Consider the following 19,054-nt stretch of genomic DNA (forward strand, 5'->3'; position numbering starts at 1 on the left):
TACAAAGCCTGCAGAGAGGAAATGAAAAGGGTGGTTTTGAAGCAAAGCAGATAATACTGGATCCAAAAATAGTCTTTCTGGAATGTTGTTTCTCTGAAGAAGTGCTGAGCCATGTCCATAGAGACTTGCAAATGACAAGTTATCAATTTATTTAATTAAACACAACCTTTCATGTTAAACGCCTTTGATGGGTCAATACTCCAGCTTCAGCCATCTTTATAGCTTCTCCCTTGAATTGGATAAGTCATTTTAAATCGGGCATGGATTTAAAAATAATTTAAAGCAGGACTCTCTGAAAGATAGAAGCAATATCTTAGGATTATAATTCTAAAGTCAACTTACTGAAGTTTATTCTGGGTGACTTGAATGCGTTGATTTCAATTTTTTTGTACATATAATAGTTTTGACTAAGCAGCAGCTCACATGCAAATGTGAATGCTTCAGTATAATTTAAAGAAATGGGTTGGGTGGGTGGTGTTTCAAAAATACACCCCCCCAAGACTCAAGACTATTAGACACTTTAAAAAAATAGATATGTTCAGTGGAGAAAATGAAGATGAAGTTAAAGTCAGTATTGTGTGAAATAGAATCACAAGGAGAAAATTAAAAGGAAACATCCTGAACTATATAAGTTTAGGAGAAGAACCATTAGGAAAATTGGCATTGCACTGATGTTTTCGTTGACTGTGGGCTTTTATAAATTAAATTATCTGGCTCGGTGTTGATTTCTGAAGTAAAAGAATCTCCTCCTGATTAATGTGTATGTTAATTGCCTTTGGAAAAAAAAGTTTTTAATAGCACAATTAGGAAAATCTGATTGTCAGATTGTGAGCTAATGTACCCCAATGCATCGCTATAGAAGTAAATGAAGCAGTTACTGGTTATGTTTGTTTAACAGGAACCTACGCAGGGCTAAGTCATACTCGCAGCAGACCCATTGAAATCAAATGTCTTAAGTGAGAATTGGTTATCTCACACAGTTTAAAATACAGAGCAGCAAATTAACATCTTTATACTTTGGCTATGAAAGATTTTCCAGAAATTTAAATTGCACTGGACAAAGTCAACATAAATGAGGAGGCACACAGAAATTCTGCTTTAAGAATTTGCAGGAGCAATTCCATGGCTTTGTAATGAGGCCATTACTTCGGTTCTGAGGTGAGCTCTTTCGGAAACAACACTTGTGCAGGTCTTCAATACGTGGTCTAGCTTGCACTGAGAAGATAAATATGTAACTGGAAGATGGTGGTGCCTGATGGACGGATGCTGTTCCTCCCACAATTTCCTGAGCAGTTTTGCAGCTCCCCCCCTTTAAATGCTTGATAAATAAAATAAACCAAAGACGAAGCATAAATATGGCTCCCTAAAAATGTTAGAAGTGGGCATCTCACCTGAAGCATGGGAAGACTGATAACTGCACTGAGTTTGATTGACAGATAGTATTTCTTGTCATACAGACCAAGTCGCAAGTGACTTCTTTGTAAGTACTGTATCTGCTTCCACCAGGCTAAGGCTGTGCTTTGTAAGTTTAGTTGATCTCTTCTGTGTCCTGCCGAGGTCTTCTAGAACAGTGCTGAACAACATACGTATGGTTTACTTTGAAGCAAGTTGAAGAAAAAGTCATTATTTTAAATCAAAAGACTAACACATTTGTCTACTCACAATATTAACACATGGTGAGCAGGTGGAGTCCCACAAGGCTGTTCAGAGAAAGGAATTTACAAGGAGTGCAGCTTTATTTTTCAGATTACTTATATCTCTTTGGATGTCATACTAAACCATGGGGAACTTCAGACCTGGGAGCCGAATGGGGCCATCTCAGACTCTCTGTCTGGCCCTTGGGACTCTCTCCAACCACACCCCCTGTTGATCCTTAATTGCATACTGCTTGAATGGAGCCTTTTTTATTTTTCATCAGAATATGTCAATAATAATAAAAATAAAAATAAAATAAAAATAAATTTATTTATACCCCGCCCTCCCCAGCCAGAGCCAGACTCAGGGCGGCTAACAACAGTAAAATTACAGTAAAAACATAATGGGGGGGGGGCACCAATTTAAAATACAGGTTAAAATGCAATTTAAAATTCAGCCTCATCAAAACCATAAGGGGAGGGAAACATAATGGTCAGACTGAGTCCGAACCGAAGGCCAGGCAGAACAGCTCAGTCTTGCAGGCCCTGCAGAAAGATGTCAAGTCCCGTAGGGCCCTAGTCTCTTGTGTCAGAGCGTTCTACCAAGTCGGGGCTAGTACTGAAAAGGCCCTGGCCCTAGTTGCGACCAATGTGACCTGGGACCTTCAAAATGTTGTCATTTGTGGACCTTAAGGTCCTCCACGGGGCATACCAGGAGAGGCGGTCCCGTAAGTACGTGGGTCTTAGGCTGCTTGAATAATGTCCCTCGCTTCCCAGGATGAAGAGTATTGTGGGCTGTGTTTAGAAACTAGCCTACTGTGCAAAGCTAACATTTACATGTAATTGCTCCATCCACTTTTGCCCCTGGCCACATCCACCTTCAGAAGCTTGTGGCCTTCTGAAGGTTGCAGAGGACATTGCACAGATTGGTGCTGCCGCCACTGTCATTTTAGTTTAACCATAGTCAAGAGCATAAGAAGTCCCTGGTGGGTCAGTCCAGTGGCCCATCAAGTCCAGCATCCTATCCTATCCTAGTGGTTGACCATATGCCTGCACTTAGCTAGTCCTCTCACTCATCTCTTACTTAATGTAAGTGTTAGGGGCAATAGGTCTGTTATGGAATGCCCTTCCTTCTAAAGCTTCTTTCATTCTGATGCCAGCTCGAAACACACTCATTTACTTAGGAATTTATAGGAGAGGGTTGGCTCAACTTCTGCTGAATGACAAAGCTTGTCTGTAGCTCTTATAGATCAGGGAAACCTTTGCCTCCCTGGATGCTGCAACATCAGGTCCAACAAGCATGGCAAGAGGGCAGGATGATGTGAGTAATAATAATAATAATAATAGTAATAATAATAATAATTATACCCTGCCCATCTGGCTGGGTTTCCCCAGCCACCCTTGGCAGCTCCCAACAGAATATTAAAAACACGATCAAACATCAAAAACTTCCCTAAACAGGGCTGCCTTCAGATGTCTTCTAAAAGTCAAATAGTTGTTTATTTCCTTGACATCTGATGGGAGGGCGTTCCACAGGGCGGGTGCCACCACCGAGAAGGTCCTCTGTCTGTAGTTCAGCAACATCTGGGGAGCCAACAGTTCCCTGCACTTGGTATGCCATTTACTGTGTTTTTACACCTGCTGATGTGGTATGGTGGCATTGAATTAAGGTATTTATTGTTTTATGTGGGTTATTTTACTGTGTTTGTACTCCCACCTTGGGATAAATTTCCAATGAGGTAAATCTGTATGTGAATCGGCATACAGGCAGGTAAAGCTTCTGACCCAAGTTGTGCGAGTTTGCTTGTTTGGATTCTCATGCATTCTCTTCTAATTTCAGAACAATACTGTAAGCATGCCCCACCCCACACCCCTCGTTAGTTACCATCAAAATGAAGTGTGGTTTGTACAGTCTCTACGATAGACCCTTCATTTTAGTATTGCAGATAAAAGCTTTAAAACAAGCTGGCCAGCAGGTGTCAGGTGCAGTTAAATGCTTCAGGCAAAGATTCTGCTCAGATACTATATGTCATACCTCAGTTTAAATCTTGCTGGCTAGTAGTTAGAGAGAGATCCGTACATGCAGGGAAAGGGCATATTCAGTCTGAAGTCTGCTGTGTTGGCTTCATGAGCAGAATGGTGTGCATTTCATTTTTTAAAAATAATTCATTCACATTTTTGTCTTACTACCATCATTTGGGACATGAATTGCTTTTGTTTCTAAGTTCCACATTGCTTGGTGATAGTTTTGTGCAGCTGAGTACAAAACTGAAAATAGGCAAGATAGCAACAGGAATTGCAGTATTTCACAGTGAACATTAATGGATGAGTCACTTCATTAAGTGGCAATTTTGTCTTAAGTCATTGTGCCCTAAAAAGAGAGAGAGACAGAGAGACAGACCTAAGAAAAATTATAGTCATTTGCGGATTTCCTAAACATTAATATTCTATCCCTGCATCATTGCTGCTGTTAATTGATCACCCTTTATCAGATTTCTCACTCAAGAAAGGAAAGCTTATGAAGTTAAATCTGTATTGGTGGAGAACATAGAAAAGCTTTGAGCACAGTATGTTTTTGAGTATTTCAATGTTTGGGGTGTTTTGTACTTGATAAAAGCAGTATCACAATTGTCATATTCAACCAAATCCTGTTCCTACGTGCATGGAATTATCATTTTTAAAATGAATTATTTTGTACTATTTTTGATAGGGTATTTTGCAGTATTCTTGTTAATTTTTTTTCTTAACAAATTCTTGTTAATTTCTTGTTAATTTATTCTTTTTTTGAATGGCCCATTTCGATTCCATTGTCATGAGATCATTTTGGAATGGTGAATGTTTTATATAAATGCTCCCTCACCTGGTAAGATCTGGTAATTTCCACATTAGTGTGTACTTAGTTCTAGAATATTACAGTGGTACCTCGGTTTACGAACTTAATCCGTTCCTGAAGTCCGTTCTTAAACCAAAGCCCGTTCTTAAACCGAGGCATGCTTTCCCTAATGAGGCCTCCCGCCGCCGGTGCCCTTCCAACGTTTGGTTTCTGTTTGTAGACCGAGGTAAAGCTAACTGGAACACTACTTCCGGTTTTGCAGAGTTCTTATACTGAATAGTTCATAAACATGGCTGTTCTTAAACCGAAGTACCACTGTATAATGAGTGAGTGGTGAGCCACCATGGCTTTTTGCTCCTTAGCGCCTCCCTAAGGATGTGTTCCTGCCCAGATTGAAACATAGGATGGGAAAGACGAATTAAAAACATAGAACGGTTCCTTTGGGAATTTGACACCGAGAGCAGCTGAGGTGTCATCATGGAGATGTATGAAATTCAAAATTAGAGGGTTTCTTCCCCCCTGCTGTGTTCAGTTTATGTATGTTGCAGTGATAATTCAGGTAGGTCCAGAGGAGCAAAAAGTAGGCTGCCCTTGACTAGGTGAAATCAGCTTTTCAACATCACGGTGTATCACCAACCAAACATTGCAGTTTAGTGATATACTGCAATGTTTAAAAAACAAGCTGTGTTGGCCTCAGCCTGCAAGGTGCCAGGTGAAATTGTTGCAGCTCTCACCCCAGCACCTAGCGGGTTGTTCGTATAGCTCAACTGCGGCGCAGGAAGGCTCCCGATTCGCAGCTGAGTCATCACCGGTGCTCCCCTCCCCCACTTGCACAGGAGCCAGCGCCGGGCTGGGGGATCCTTTAACTGCTTAGCTGAGGGGAGCGGCAACCACACACTCCTCAGCCGAGCACCTTAAAGATGCAGAGGGACAAACAAGCTGTATCGGTGCCTCACTGGTGCAGCTGTTTTCTCCCTCTTCGCAGTGTGAGGGCAGAGTGGGATGGCGGATCCCCTCAGCGATATATCGCTGGTGAAACCGTCACCGCTCCTGAGTCCCTCTGCTAGCAGTGCTCACTGGATGAACTCACTAGCAGAGGGACTTGTGAGCGGAGGTGGTTTCACCAGTGATATAAGGTAAAGGTAAAGGGACCCCAAACCATTAGGTCCAGTCGTGGACGACTCTGGGGTTGCGGTGCTCAGAGCAGCGCATGGAAACGCCATTTATCTTCCCGCCGGAGCGGTACCTATTTATCTACTTGCACTTTGACGTGCTTTCGAACTGCTAGGTTGGCAGGAGCAGGGACCGAGCAACAGGAGCTCACCCCGTCATGGGGATTCGAACCGCCGACCTTCTGATCAACAAGCCCTAGGCTCTGTGGTTTAACCCACAGCGCCACCCGCATCTCTGCACCAGTGATATACTGCTGAATAAAGCCAACATCGCAGTCTGCTCCTCATACTGGTCCTTGGCCTACCCTTGACATACATCAGACGTGATGCTCTAGCCAGGGTCACCTCATGAAAAAGTGCTATGGCCCATCAGCCTCTGTATGGGCTTCTCAACAGCGATACCCCTTCCCAGACCCCTTTGAGGGGTGCCCAGTTGCTAAAGATCCAAACCCAACAATACCTTATCTACCACCTAAGCCTGCCTTCCCCGGCCACCTTGCCACCAAACCACTCTCATCTGCAACCAATACCTGAGGGCTAAGGGCTGGCACACCACCAACCCTTGAAGTAAACCCCGAAACCACAGCTGCTGGATGCATCCGACTGTACCTGGAAATCCTGCCATTTGACCTGCCAAGACACACAGTTGTCTCTTGTGCATTGCTATTTTGGGTGAGATATTTACTAAGACCTTTTACAGGTGCCATATCACATTCCGATGGGAGCACTGTTGCCCACAGGTACCATGCTGGGAACCCCTGGTTCATAACTAAGGCTGCATCGAGACTCCTTAGGTTGTAGCTGTGATCCAGATTATTATAAAGAGGGGGGGGGGGGAGAGAGTCACTGACAGTAGTGAGAGTCCTTAACTGGTTTCAGTGTTCTATTAGTATTTCCATACATTATTCCAACATTTCTGGTAAATGTTACTTATAAATAAAGCACATTGTCACAATATAATTCTTGAAATATTAAACAGTTGACAGCAGTGAGAATTGTTAATGCATCAAAGATGCGATGCTGTCAAAAATATGCAAAAATACCGTCAAGAATAAATAATATAGTGGAGGAGGAATCCATTAGAATTGCTGTCTCCAAAATACTTATTTATAGTTGCAATCTATGCAGCTGATAAGCATTACAAGCCAGTAGAGGCTTTTGAAAACAACTGCTGTGTTGCAATGCTCTACAGTATATAAGTAAGAAGAAGAAAGCTTTTGCGAAGCATTTGATTTCTCCATCCTTATATTAACCTCATATGGATGCATGTGATTTTGTATGAGAGATTGAGACTTTAATCCTGTATACGCTTAACTGGGAGCAAGCAATATTGGCGTAACATTATTATTATTATCTTACTTTTGAGTAGACATGCCTAGGATTGTACGGCCAATGAATGTGCATTTAATGAAGGCTTCATTTATTTGCTTGCATGTTATCTGCTAAATTCCACTTTATCATTCTCTGGTTATTCCTGTCATACTGCTATTTCAGACATGGTGACAAAAAAAGCTATTCATTTTCAAAAGGTCAGTTTCTCTTGTGCTACCAATGACAAGCAGATAATTCCAGTAAGATATCTTTTAGTGTTTGTGACTGGAAGAAAAAGAATGATGCCAGCTATATAATGTGGTTGCAGCACAGGAGGCAACAAATAGATAAACCATTTTTCACAATCTGGTGTGTGTGTATGTGTGTGTGTGTGTGTTGTGGATGTGTTTGGTGTATTAAAAAGTAGTGTGTTTCTCAACACGTTTGAGCCATTTTGAGTAGAAACTTACTCTAGAGAAAATACACACGAAGTAGAAACTTTAGAGAAAAATGCACAACATGAACACGCACTTGCAAGCTCATTTTGAATGGTCTTGAATAAACACTTGGATGCTTGTTTATACATTTATACACAAAAAGCTCTCATGTATTACTATACAGTGCATGTATATATACATTGTATGGACTCTAATAAGTTGCATGTCTCCTAGCCGGGACTCTGTTAAAGCTGTCATCTGATAATCAGTTTTATACATCTTTCTGTTGCATTTGATGCATTACTTATGATTTGTCTCCTGAAACTTCCTGTATTCTTCTTTCCTGTATTCTTTCTTTCTATTTCTGCATCTGCCGAAATAATGCCAGATGCAGTATGACTTGCTATAATTAGCAATTGCTTGCTGTAAACAATTTTAATGCAAATCTACATAATTTAGGTAATACATAATTTTTATTTTCTCATCCGCACGAGGCAGATTCTTAGTGTCAGTGGGCTGACGGATGTTTTGTGTTGAGGTTCTTATCAAGAAATGAAGTACTCACCTTAATGAGCTCTTCCCTGCTGAAATAAATAAATTTGATACTTGAAAGCAGGAGGAACTACTATGAAAATAACCGGGAGACATCTGCAGTCTTTGGCTTGTGTTATTAACTCATTGCGAAATTTGTAAGGGAGGGGAATAGACAGTGCTAATCTTCTGGGAAAACTTTTTGATAGACAGAGGTAAATAACAGGGGAAGAGTTCCCTAAAAAGGAGATTTGGTGCTCTGTACGGTTGAATCTGTGTAAACCTCGTCTACGCATACATTCCTTGAAGACTCATGCTGTCACTGTCAGTGTGACAAAACTGGCATTAGTCTGAAAATAATGACAACTGTTAAGAGACTATTCTCCAGGGAACAATGGTTTTCAATGAACTCACCAGCAGGCATCCATCAAAAGTGTGTAAGTAATAATTCTGCTGCTGTAATTGTTACAATGGAATCAGTGTCCTTTAGAAGTATTGTAAGAATTCAATACGTACAGTATTTTCAGTATTATTGTATTTCATCCTATATATACTTTAAATTTTATCCGTTATAATTCCCACCCCACACAATTTCTTAAGTTTTTTTTAATCAATTGGGGTGTGTGTGTGTGTGTGTGTGTGTGTGTGTGTGTATTAATGTGATGTCACTTGCCATACATGTCCTGTATTCCTAGAAATATTTCACCAATCTTAATCTACAGAGATGAAAATAGCTGTAATAACCACTAAAGTATATTCCATACCAGATCTTAAATTGTAGATAGATAAAAGACTGTTTTCTCCACGTGCCCAGTATTTGCAAGAGAATGCAGTGCTGATGTACCGTGAAACGTGTTTAGATGACAAATTTCTGGATATGATGCAGTCCAGCTTACAATTTGAATGTGTTACTTTGCTTCTGGTCTTGGTTAAGAATATGTAAAGTCTATAAGGGGAAATTATATGCTTTGATCCTATTGAATCATTTAGAATTCTTGTTGGCTGCTGGTAATATGAAAAATAGACTCTAGTAAGTATTTTTCTGCCCAACTGCTTTTCCCAGGCTATGCTTTTCAGAGACCAATTCATACACGGAGCTCTTTATTTGTGTACTTGTAAAACAGTGATGTATTATGTAGTAATTGTGTTTGCAAACATATGTCATATACGGGTATTTGGGTTTGACATGTATCTTCACCTTAAGTCTTTCTGTAGGTTAGTAAGATGTGATACTTGAAAGCAGCTAATTACTGCATTTCTTTCATTTCTTTGTCTCCTTCCCTCCCCCCCTTTTTTTGAATTTCCTCATTTTCTTATGCTTCCCAGCTTCTCTTTTGCTATTCCTTTGTTTGTGTGGTTTTAAATTTATAATATTTCTACCCTGCCTTCTCATTTCAATGAAGCTGAGAAGGACTCTCTTACTCTTTGCACCCACACCCAATAAAAAGACCACAAAACCACAAGATATAACACTTAAAACTGACAAGCCAAAAGTCATATAAAGCAACAATCAATAGGGAGCAAAAAGGCAATTAAAAGGGTCTCAAACATTAAGCCATCTAAGGCCCAAGAGAATGGGACAGACTATTCTTGATGTGTCAAAGAGAATGAGAAGGCACCAAACACACACCTACAGGGAGTGGGTTTTGACCTTGCTGCTAGGAAGCCCCCCCCCCAGTAGGCACATACCTAACGTCCGAAATCAGCGGTCACCCGCAGAAGGGCCATCAAATTAGGTATCATATGGCAGCCAGGTCCTTTAAATACTCTTACCAACAAAGTAAGAGCAAAAATAGCTTCGGTCAGCTGTAAGGGAAGCAGTCAGTCCCAAGCAAATTTTCCCCTTAAGAAGCTTCAGAAGAAATTTCACCCAAGAAAGGTAATAGCTCAAAATGTATTGAGAATGAATTCACTCTGGCAGCTAGCTTTTCCTCTTTGTTTCTGACTACCCTATATCACAAAATCAGCAGCACAAGGTGTTGTTATATGGTACAGTGGTACTTAATTCGTTCCGGAGGTCCGTTCTTGACCTGAAACTGTTCTTAACCTGAAGCACCACTTTAGCTAATGGGGCCTCCTGCTGCCGCTGTGCTGCTGCCGCACAATTTCTGTTCTCACCCTGAAGCAAAGTTCTTAACCCGAGGTACTGTTTCTGGGTTAGTGGAGTCTGTAACCTGAAGCGTCTGTAACCTGAAGTTCATGTAACCCGAGGTACCACTGTATATAGAAACCATTAGTGAGGATAAGGTGGCAGTCTGTGGAACACTACATTTTGCTCTGTAACTATTTCAGAGTGATCAGAAGAAGAAGCGACCTGCGTGAGAGGCAGGCCAGAGTGGTTTTTTTCTCAGGGTGTGAGACAGGGGAAGAGGGAAGCTCTCCCAGGTGAGAACTGGGAAGATTCACTTCTCTATACGTGGATTGAAAATTAAGATACATCTTTATCTTTCTTTTTTTTCTCTTCTCTTTCCCTCCTTTACTCTGATTTTTCTGTTTTTATTATTATTATTATTATTATTATTATTATTATTATTATTAGTATTGGACTGGTTGGGTTTTTATTGTATCACATGTTGAAAACTCTTCATAAATTCATATAAAGTAAATAAATATTCCAGGGTGATGCTAATGCATCCGCACAATACAACAAAACTCCTGTTGTGTTCCAGCCACATTTTTATTTCCTACTCGGATAGGGTTTAGCTCATTAAAACGGGTGGCACTGTGGTCTAAACCACTGAGCCTCTTGGGCTTACCGATCGGAAGGTCGATGGTTTGAATCCCTGCAACGGAGTGAGCTCCCGTTGCTCTGTCCCAGCTCCTGCCAACCTAGCAGTTCGGAAGCATGCCAGTAAATAGGTACCGCTGCGGTGGGAAGGTAAACAGCGTTTCCGTGCGCTCTGGTTTCTGTTCATGGTGTTAGTACTAGTTCTGATGTGTTAGTACTTGCAGTCAATCAATAGAGCTCCCCCCTCTCCCGCCCTATTTTTCATCTTATTAATTCTTTCCTTTCTCTGTTTCCCTTCGATTATTAAGTATTCTGTGAGCCACGTGATCATTTTCCTTTTCATTTCATTTGGTAAACGTTATGACCTGGGATTAAAGTCATCCCCAAAAACTGATTTCTCTTATTCTGATGCTTTTGTCTACGAGCCAGTTCAAATATGCAGGTCTCTCAACTTTATTGTACCACCTCAAAATTCAGATGGTGTTTTCTTGTTTCAAAGCACACACCCTCTATAAACACCTACCTGCAAGTTGAAAAGAAATCCTGGTCACCAGGGGGTAGAATGTTAACTTAGCTGCTTTGACTTGTAAACTTTTTTCTGCTGAAAGAGGGAACAAGCTTGTTTTCTCCTGCACTGAAGGGTAGAGTTCGAACCCATGGCTTCATGTCACAAGAAAGGAGATTCCAAATAAACATCAGGAAGAACTTTCTGACAGTAAGAGCTGTTTGACAGTGGAACGGTCTCCCTCAGGAGGTGGTGGACTCTCCTTCCTTGGAAGTTTTTAAGCAGAGGTTGGATGGCCATCTATCATGGATGCTTTAGCTGGGATTCCTGCATTGGCGGGGGTTGGACTAGATGACCCTTGGGTCCCTTCTAACTCAACAGTTCTGTGATTCTATAAAAGTAGGTTCCTGGTTCAGGCCCCAGCATCTACAGGTAAGACTAGGAGAGGCCGCTGTTTCAATCCTGGAGAACAGCTACCAGTCAACATAGACAGTGCTAAGCTAGATGGACGAACGATTCTAACTCAATGTAAGGCAATTTCCCATGTGCCATATGTTCATATTAGGGCAGCATGGGACTGCACCACAATGATGCCCTCATTTCTGGGGGTTGTGTGTGCAAAAAGGACATTAGGTCTAAATAATACATACCTTGATGGACTATTAGGCTAAACTTCCAAACCATGCCTTTCATGCAACCTTTTTTTTTAATACAAAATTATATGGCCAGCCACATATGACCCGGAAAGCTGTCTGTGGACAAACGCTGGCTCCCTCGTCCTGAAAGCGAGATAAATGCCGCAACCCCATAGTCGCCTTTTGTCAGGTTTAGCGCTTCTCCCACACAAGACACGGAACGCTGGCAGTTTAAGTAGCTGAGGTTTATTTCTCAGTAACAGGCATACAGCAGTCCAAGCTTCCACAACTCATCCTTCGCTGTCAGAGTCAGTTGACTCGACTGGCTTCTGACCCCTCCCAAGGCCAGATATACGCCACGTCCTTCCCTGCCTCCTGCTGGCTCACCTCTGCTCTAATAGCTTGCTCTGCCTCCTACTTCTTGGCGACTCAGCCAGTTCCTCCTCCTCTGGAGGTGGAGACTCAGGTGCAGCCAATTCCTCTTCCTCTGGAGATTCATTCCTCTCTGCTGGCTGTGTCCCTGACACCTTTGACTGGACTTAACCGTCCAGTGGTCTTTTACCTAGTCCATTTTGCAATCCTTTGTTAGGGGATTTTGTCTCTTCTCTCTCTCCCAGCCCACTTTACCGTATATTTTACTGTATATTTTTTTCTGTATATTTTACTGTATATTTTTTTACTGTATATTTTACTGTATATTTTTTACTGTATATTTTACTGTATATTTTTTCACCAAAGGGAAGATTATGGACTTTCTTACAGCACCACAAAGCTACTGCATATAATTGAATATCCTGGGTGGCCACAACATACGGGTGGAGGAAGTGAACTAGAGCAAGTAACGGCTTTGGGTTCTATCCCGTGTGTCCGTTCTGCTAGCTTAGCAGGCTTCTGCTTGTGGAATGGTGCTTTCTACTGCTGTCCTCTGCAGCAGATTTTGAGGATGTGCCAGGCGAGGAGGGAAAGGAGAAGTCCCATTGCAGTGTAAAATACAACCCTTTGTGGCTAGACTGCACTGCATGTAGTGATGGTGGGTGGAGGGAATAGAAAGTTCAGAGTAGGAATTCTTGGCTGGTACTGAAGAAAAGACCTTTTGGAGTCACCGTTTTATGTAGCAAGCATTTGTGAAAACATAATTTGGTGAGCAGCAGGTTCCTGCAAGATGCTTTAATCTTCATAGAGAGGGCAGTTACCTTCTGAACTTCAGAGCTTCAAAGGTTATGAAGAAAAAAGTTGAAAAAGAATAATCCTAAATATTAGGGTGAATTAACTTTTTGAGACCACAAGGCCAAATACCACCCTTGGTATCATCAGTATTATTTAATTAACTTCAACATTAACTGCCCTGGGTCTATGCATGGTTTATGATAGCAAATTTAAGCTCGCACCAAGCTTGCTGTCTAAAGTCCTAATTATTTTCCTGGGTTTGTTTAGTTAACACTATTTCAGAAAGTAGTTTTTAACTTGAAGGTTTAAAATGATGATCTTCTGAAAATTCATTATTTCACTATGAAATCTAGTGAGTTGCCTTATCACTTCGGAGATGGGGGTTTTGGGGAAATTCCTGCTATTTTCTCTTTTGTGCTTAGCTACCGGTATTTAAGACATATAAACCATTTTGGTTTGTATAGAAGCACCTTTTTAACAAACTTTTATCTTAAATACCCTTTAGTAGCCTGACCAGTTTTGGGGGGTTTTTTACTCCCATTTTTCATGGTCTCTCCTGTAACTCAGATATGTGCTCCCCTGGCTGCTTTGATCTGCAGAACTAGCACTGTTTCAGCTGCTACTCAATACTCATCCTGCAGTTGTAAGAGATTGACGTATACTTGGAAACTCCCTGCCTATTGACATTGAACAGGCACCTTCACTATATTCTTTCTGATACCTGCTTAGGTATCAAGCCTATCCAGACATGTACAAGTTATAGTTGTTTTATTCCATTTTCAGCTTACTGTTGATTTTAATTAGCTTTGACAGTTTTTAAGTGCTGTTTTTCATTGTCTTTTGTTAATAATTGTAATTTTTTGTTGCTTTTTTAAAAACAACAACCCTGCTTTGACATTTTTTTACAATCAAATAGAATATACATTTTGTTAAATAAGTACATTTGTCGTTCAGTCCCAACGGACTAACACAGAGGAGGTGGTAAAATTATTACCAGGAGCCAGAGTCAGCAATAAAAAACAATGGTGTCAGTGAAGTTAACCCTTTATTCAAGGAAACGAAAACAGTGCAGGCCTAGTGATCACAGCAAGTCTTCCCAGTAGGTCTTGTCCCAATGAGGCAGATGTGAGGACTGAAGGTCCCCCGCCTTCCCACCACTCTCTAAGCCTAGCAGCCTAAGGCTCTGTCATCTTGTCTCTCTTTGCTCTGCCCTCCTCATTTCTCTGCCTGTTCTGGGAGACTAGGGCAGGGGAGAGGTGCTGGTCACAGCAGGATGGGGTGATTCCCTCCCTGGCTTCTTCAGCAGCCTGCCTCATCTCTGTCTCCTGGTCCTGCTCCTCTCCTGCCTCTTAAGCCTGGACTGCTCTAGGCCTCAGCCTCTTCCTGCTCACCTAATCTTGTTTCCTCTTCAGCTTCCGACATGTCCCCCTCCCAGTCTGTTCCTTCTTCTCCCTCTGACCATTCATTGTCATCCCACCACCAATCCCCTGGCTCTGAGCTTTCTTCCTCTGGGGGCTCTCTTGGGTGTGTGTGTTCCCCAGCTAGTTCCTCCCACCAGTCTTCTGAATTTGGTCAGTCCATGACATCTGTGGAAGAAGAGCTTTGGTCCCTCTCTACTTCTTGTATGCCAGAATAGACATAAGAGGTGGCATCAATTCATATTATTACATAATAAGGAAAGAGAAAATGAAGGGAAGACTTAAATATGTTGCTCATGAATCAGATATATTCGTGATATTAACTGGTATGTCCCTTGAGAAATGTGTGCCCTACGCTGAGATAGAGTTTACGCTAGACATCTTCCTGATAGATTGTTCTGTTTGATATTTGCAATTTCTGGTATGTTAGAAGGGTTGATGTGTAGGAACCTGAGATGTTCTATATATCTTGATGAAAGCTAAAATGCTGAAGTGGATGACTTGAATTAATGTTCTTTCTTTGCACTACATCTAAAACAAATGACAAGAAACAGGACACGTTAGAGGTTAAGAAATGTATTTTAGCATAAACTTTCATGGAGCAGAATCCTTTTTCTTGGATGTGTAAAATGACAGGTATGTATTTACATGGAGAGAGAGGTAAAAAGTTGCCAGCCAACTAAAATTAAAAAAAGATTATTCGTTGCTGCCCAGCTGTGATGAATAAAAATTAAATAAAGTGAAATGCTTGTAAGCTGCGAGGAGATTGTCATTAATTTACTCAGTCGCATGCAGATAGCATTATACACTAATTATAGTAATACTAATATTAATGTAATGTTGCTTTGACCTTGCATCACACAATGTAGTATGCACATGATTTGCATAATATTTCTGCATCTTAATTAAATATTAATCTACAGAATTATATGCTGCTGGAGTGGTTAGTTAAAAGAATAACAGAAACAGTCTGAGTTCCGTATTTTAACAGTGCAGCCATTTTCTCAGGGTGGATTTTCACATACGCATGAGCCATATTATGGCTTCCATAACACACTTAAAGGAGCATGAACCAATGTGTCAGTATCTAGATAAGAATTTTATAGGCCATCTATCTCTGTGGATTTGTACTTGTAAAACCATAGATTTAAACTCATGTCTGACCTGACATCACTGTGAAGTAATACGTGGTTTTTATATCCACTTCTTCCATGGAGATGGGTGCAAAGACAGTGCATTCTGCAGGCTGTCACCTCTTCATCTCAGGTCTGTGTCACTACATTACTAGGTGGCATGAAAATGCTTGCATCATCTGTTGCTTCAAGTTCCTTTGTGTGCGGGGTTATTTAGTCATTTCAGGGTAAAAGACTTAACATTTTCCCCCATGCTAAAATACTAACAATACCTTTTCCATGTATCCATAAGTCATACACAGATGCAAAGATGAGTGATGGAGGTGGGACCAAGGATAGAAAGCATTTAACAACACATGTCTAAGAAGTTGGGAAATAGCATCACACCCACAGAGACAGCACCCAAAGGCACAACACAGCTGTGTACTCTATATACTGTATTTTCCACCCCATAAGATACACTTTTTTCCTCCTAAAAAGTAAGGGGAAATGTCTGTGCATCTTATGGAGCGAATGTGTGGTCAGTCGCTGGCTCCCTTTCTGGCCCCGCCCCCTTACCCAGGCCTCCATTGTTGAATGTTCTGCAGGCTGTTTGTTTCCCCAGCGACATGTGACTGGCTGATTAGATTATCTGTCTGGAAACTGTAGAAACGGCTCCCTTTCCTTTCCTAAAGAAGCTGCAGAACTGTGAGTTGAACCCCATAAAAACTTAATTTTTTCCCTTTGCAAAGTAAGCTCAACCACTTTGAGCTGATCCTCAAAAAACCTGGGCTTTTCCCCTTTGCAAAAGAAGCTGCACAACTTTTAGCTGATCCTCAAAAAGTGAGGCTTTTCCCCTTTGCAAAAGAAGCTGCACAACTGAGCTGATCCTCAAAAAAACGGGGCTTTCCCCCATTCCTCCTCTAAAAAATAGGTGCATCTTATGGTCAGGTGCGTCTTATGGAGCTGCCCTGCAACATTTCTGAAAGGACATATAAAACGGTCCTGTTCAGTCCCCTTGGGTACCAAATACGTGAAGGGGCTTCCATGAACCTTCTTGGCCCCTAGAGTTTGGTGCGCACACCAGCCATACTCTCAGCAGAGACACGGCCAGCATCCATCTGGAGCTGCACATGGATGCACATTTGTAAGGCTTCTGCCACTGAGCCACGCCCCTGGCCAATGTGCAGTCTGAGTCGGCCTGAAAGAGCCCTACGCTCTTAGACCCCAAATGAGAAGCGTGAAAGACATTCTGGTGTAATTATTTGAATTTGTGTTGATAGTGTTGAAAATGCATTTTATTGCTACCTAGTGTGTTTTGCTATTTATAGCTTGCTGTTAATGAGGATCTGGAAGTTGTCGTTTAATCAGATTTCGCCTTCAGATCTATGCACACAGTTTCCTTGAAGTGACAGTGTACCAATGGCCAGAACAACAAACCTTTACATTGATTTAACTTCAGTGGGACTGCACAAATGCCCAAGATTAAGCAGTCACATATAGATGTATTTGGCTCTGAGGTTCATGTTGCTTAGCTCTGATAAAGGGTGCAGTTTTACGAAAGCAAATCAGTGCTTTTGAGTGGTGTCATGCACAGCTCTTTAGACCTGCTGCGCCTCCCGTCTCTTTCTTACATAGTGGCAAGAAGTGATAACTTGCCTGTTTTAAACGAGGATAATCTAGAAGGCAGGGGGTTTCAAAGCCATTTAGTGGAGTCCTTTCTGCAGAGCAGGAATATAATTAGTTTCCAAAAATCAGCTATTTCTATATTAAAAAACATTGTTTTCCTGCTTAAAAATGGTGTCAGACTGCGATTTTGAGCAAATGCCAGTCATTTTCAGCTCATTCCTATATCTGCAAAAGAGCTATAGAGCAAAAGATGCGCATAGCGAGTCCCCACTGTTGCGCTCTCTGTCTCTTGCTCACTCACTGATTGGTCAGAGGTTTATTTAAAGTTGAAACTGCACAGATGGGTAACAGTTTGAAAGCACAGATGGAATTCAGGAAACAGCTAGTTCGTTGGCAGAACAGCTCTATCTAATGGAAAAGAGCTGATAAGAAGAATGCAGAAACAGATACCACTAGAGACAAAATATTGACAGCCAACTGGTTACCACAAAATATACTTCTCTTGCAAACATTTTAAATTTTTTTGTAAGTAGCCTTGCACCTAAATTTCATGGTGGCAAATACCTTAATTTTTTTCAGCTCCTAAGACTTGGGACTTAGCAAATAAGAAAAGTGACAATTCTTTAAAATACAGTAATAAGCCATCAGCTTATGTGGGGGTTAAATTCTGGGGATCTCACCTAAGGCAAAATCACGTATAGTCAAAACCTGTTGGGTTCCGTAGCAGGTGGGACTGCAAAAGCTATTTTTCCTGGAATCCTGCACCCTTCCTGCCCCCCTTTTAATTTTTTTGTAATGCATGTGAAGCTGAATGCGCACAAGTTAAAAACGGGTAAGTTGCAGACTTGCTTACTTATTTACTCGGTGACAGCAGTCACAAAATTAAGAGACGCCTGCTTCTTGGGAGAAAAGCGATGACAAACCTAGACAGCATCTTAAAAAGCAGAGACATCACCTTGCCGACAAAGGTCTGTATAGTTAAAGCTATGGTTTCCCCAGTAGTGATGTATGGAAGTGAAAGCTGGACCATAAAGAAGGCTGGTCGCCAAAGAATTGATGCTTTTGAATTATGGTGCTGGAGGAGACTCTTGAGAGTCCTATGGACTGCAAGAAGATCAAACCTATCCATTCTGAAGGAAATCAGCCCTGAGTGCTCACTGGAAGGACAGATCGTGAAGCTGAGGCTCCAGTACTTTGGCCACCTCATGAGAAGAGAAGACTCCCTGGAAAAAACGCCTGATGTTGGGAACGATTGAGGGCACAAGGAGAAGGGGACAACAGAGGACGAGGTGGTTGGACAGTGTTCTCGAAGCTACCAACATGAGTTTGACTAAATCGCGGGAGGTAGTGGAAGCCTGGCGTGCTCTGGTCCATGGGGTCACGAAGAGTCGGACACGACTAAACAACTAAACAACAACAACAAAGTTGCAGGCTTGTTGTATGCTTAATTCATACTGGAGATGTATGCAGCAAACTGTGTGTTTCAGTTTAGAAGCTGATTTTAACACAGACATTATTATTAAACTAACCTAGTGTTATTGCAACATTAACCTCACATCTAAGAAGACACAGTTTTATAAACTACATTGACACTGTGGCCCCACATAAGACATAATGCTAGACCATGGTGTAGCTCTAAGTCGGTGAACCTACACTCCTGCAAGGCTTGCAAATGACTCCTCACTTTCTTCTCCTCCACAGGTGAGAGAAGTTCAGAAACATTTGCTGAACTGTGTCTGTTCTGTTACTGCTAGACCAGGGGTCAGCAACCCGCGGCTCCTGAGCCGCATGTGGCTCTTTTACACCTTTGCTGCGGCTCCGGGGCGGATACTAGCGAGGGGAGGAGGCGCATTGTGCGCCCCGACACTCCCCACTGTGGTAGGCACTGTACTGGCTGTGACGTCGCATGGGGGCGGTGTGTGCGTTAGTCACGCACCGTCCC

General features: G+C 41.7%; 1 protein-coding gene and 2 long non-coding RNA genes across 5 annotated transcripts in view; 2 read left to right on the top strand and 1 right to left on the bottom strand.

Annotated features, from left to right (window-relative positions):
• LOC308596660 overlaps positions 1–19,054 on the top strand; it is a 292,291-nt gene that overhangs the window by 83,945 nt on the left and 189,292 nt on the right. The gene's annotated exons all lie outside the window — the stretch shown is intronic.
• The window catches only part of TAFA2 (TAFA chemokine like family member 2), a 144,171-nt gene that overhangs the window by 34,435 nt on the left and 90,682 nt on the right, over positions 1–19,054 (top strand). The gene's annotated exons all lie outside the window — the stretch shown is intronic.
• On the bottom strand, positions 97–4,274 carry LOC308596649. The gene is made up of 3 exons (XR_014012604.1): positions 3,670–4,274; positions 1,392–1,573; positions 97–292 (listed from the first exon to the last, which is right to left on the bottom strand). It is a non-coding gene; the product is annotated as an uncharacterized lncRNA (long non-coding RNA).

This window comes from Podarcis bocagei, assembly GCF_964188305.1.
Source record: "Podarcis bocagei genome assembly, chromosome: 10".
In the NCBI taxonomy this organism is placed as follows: domain Eukaryota; kingdom Metazoa; phylum Chordata; class Lepidosauria; order Squamata; family Lacertidae; genus Podarcis; species Podarcis bocagei.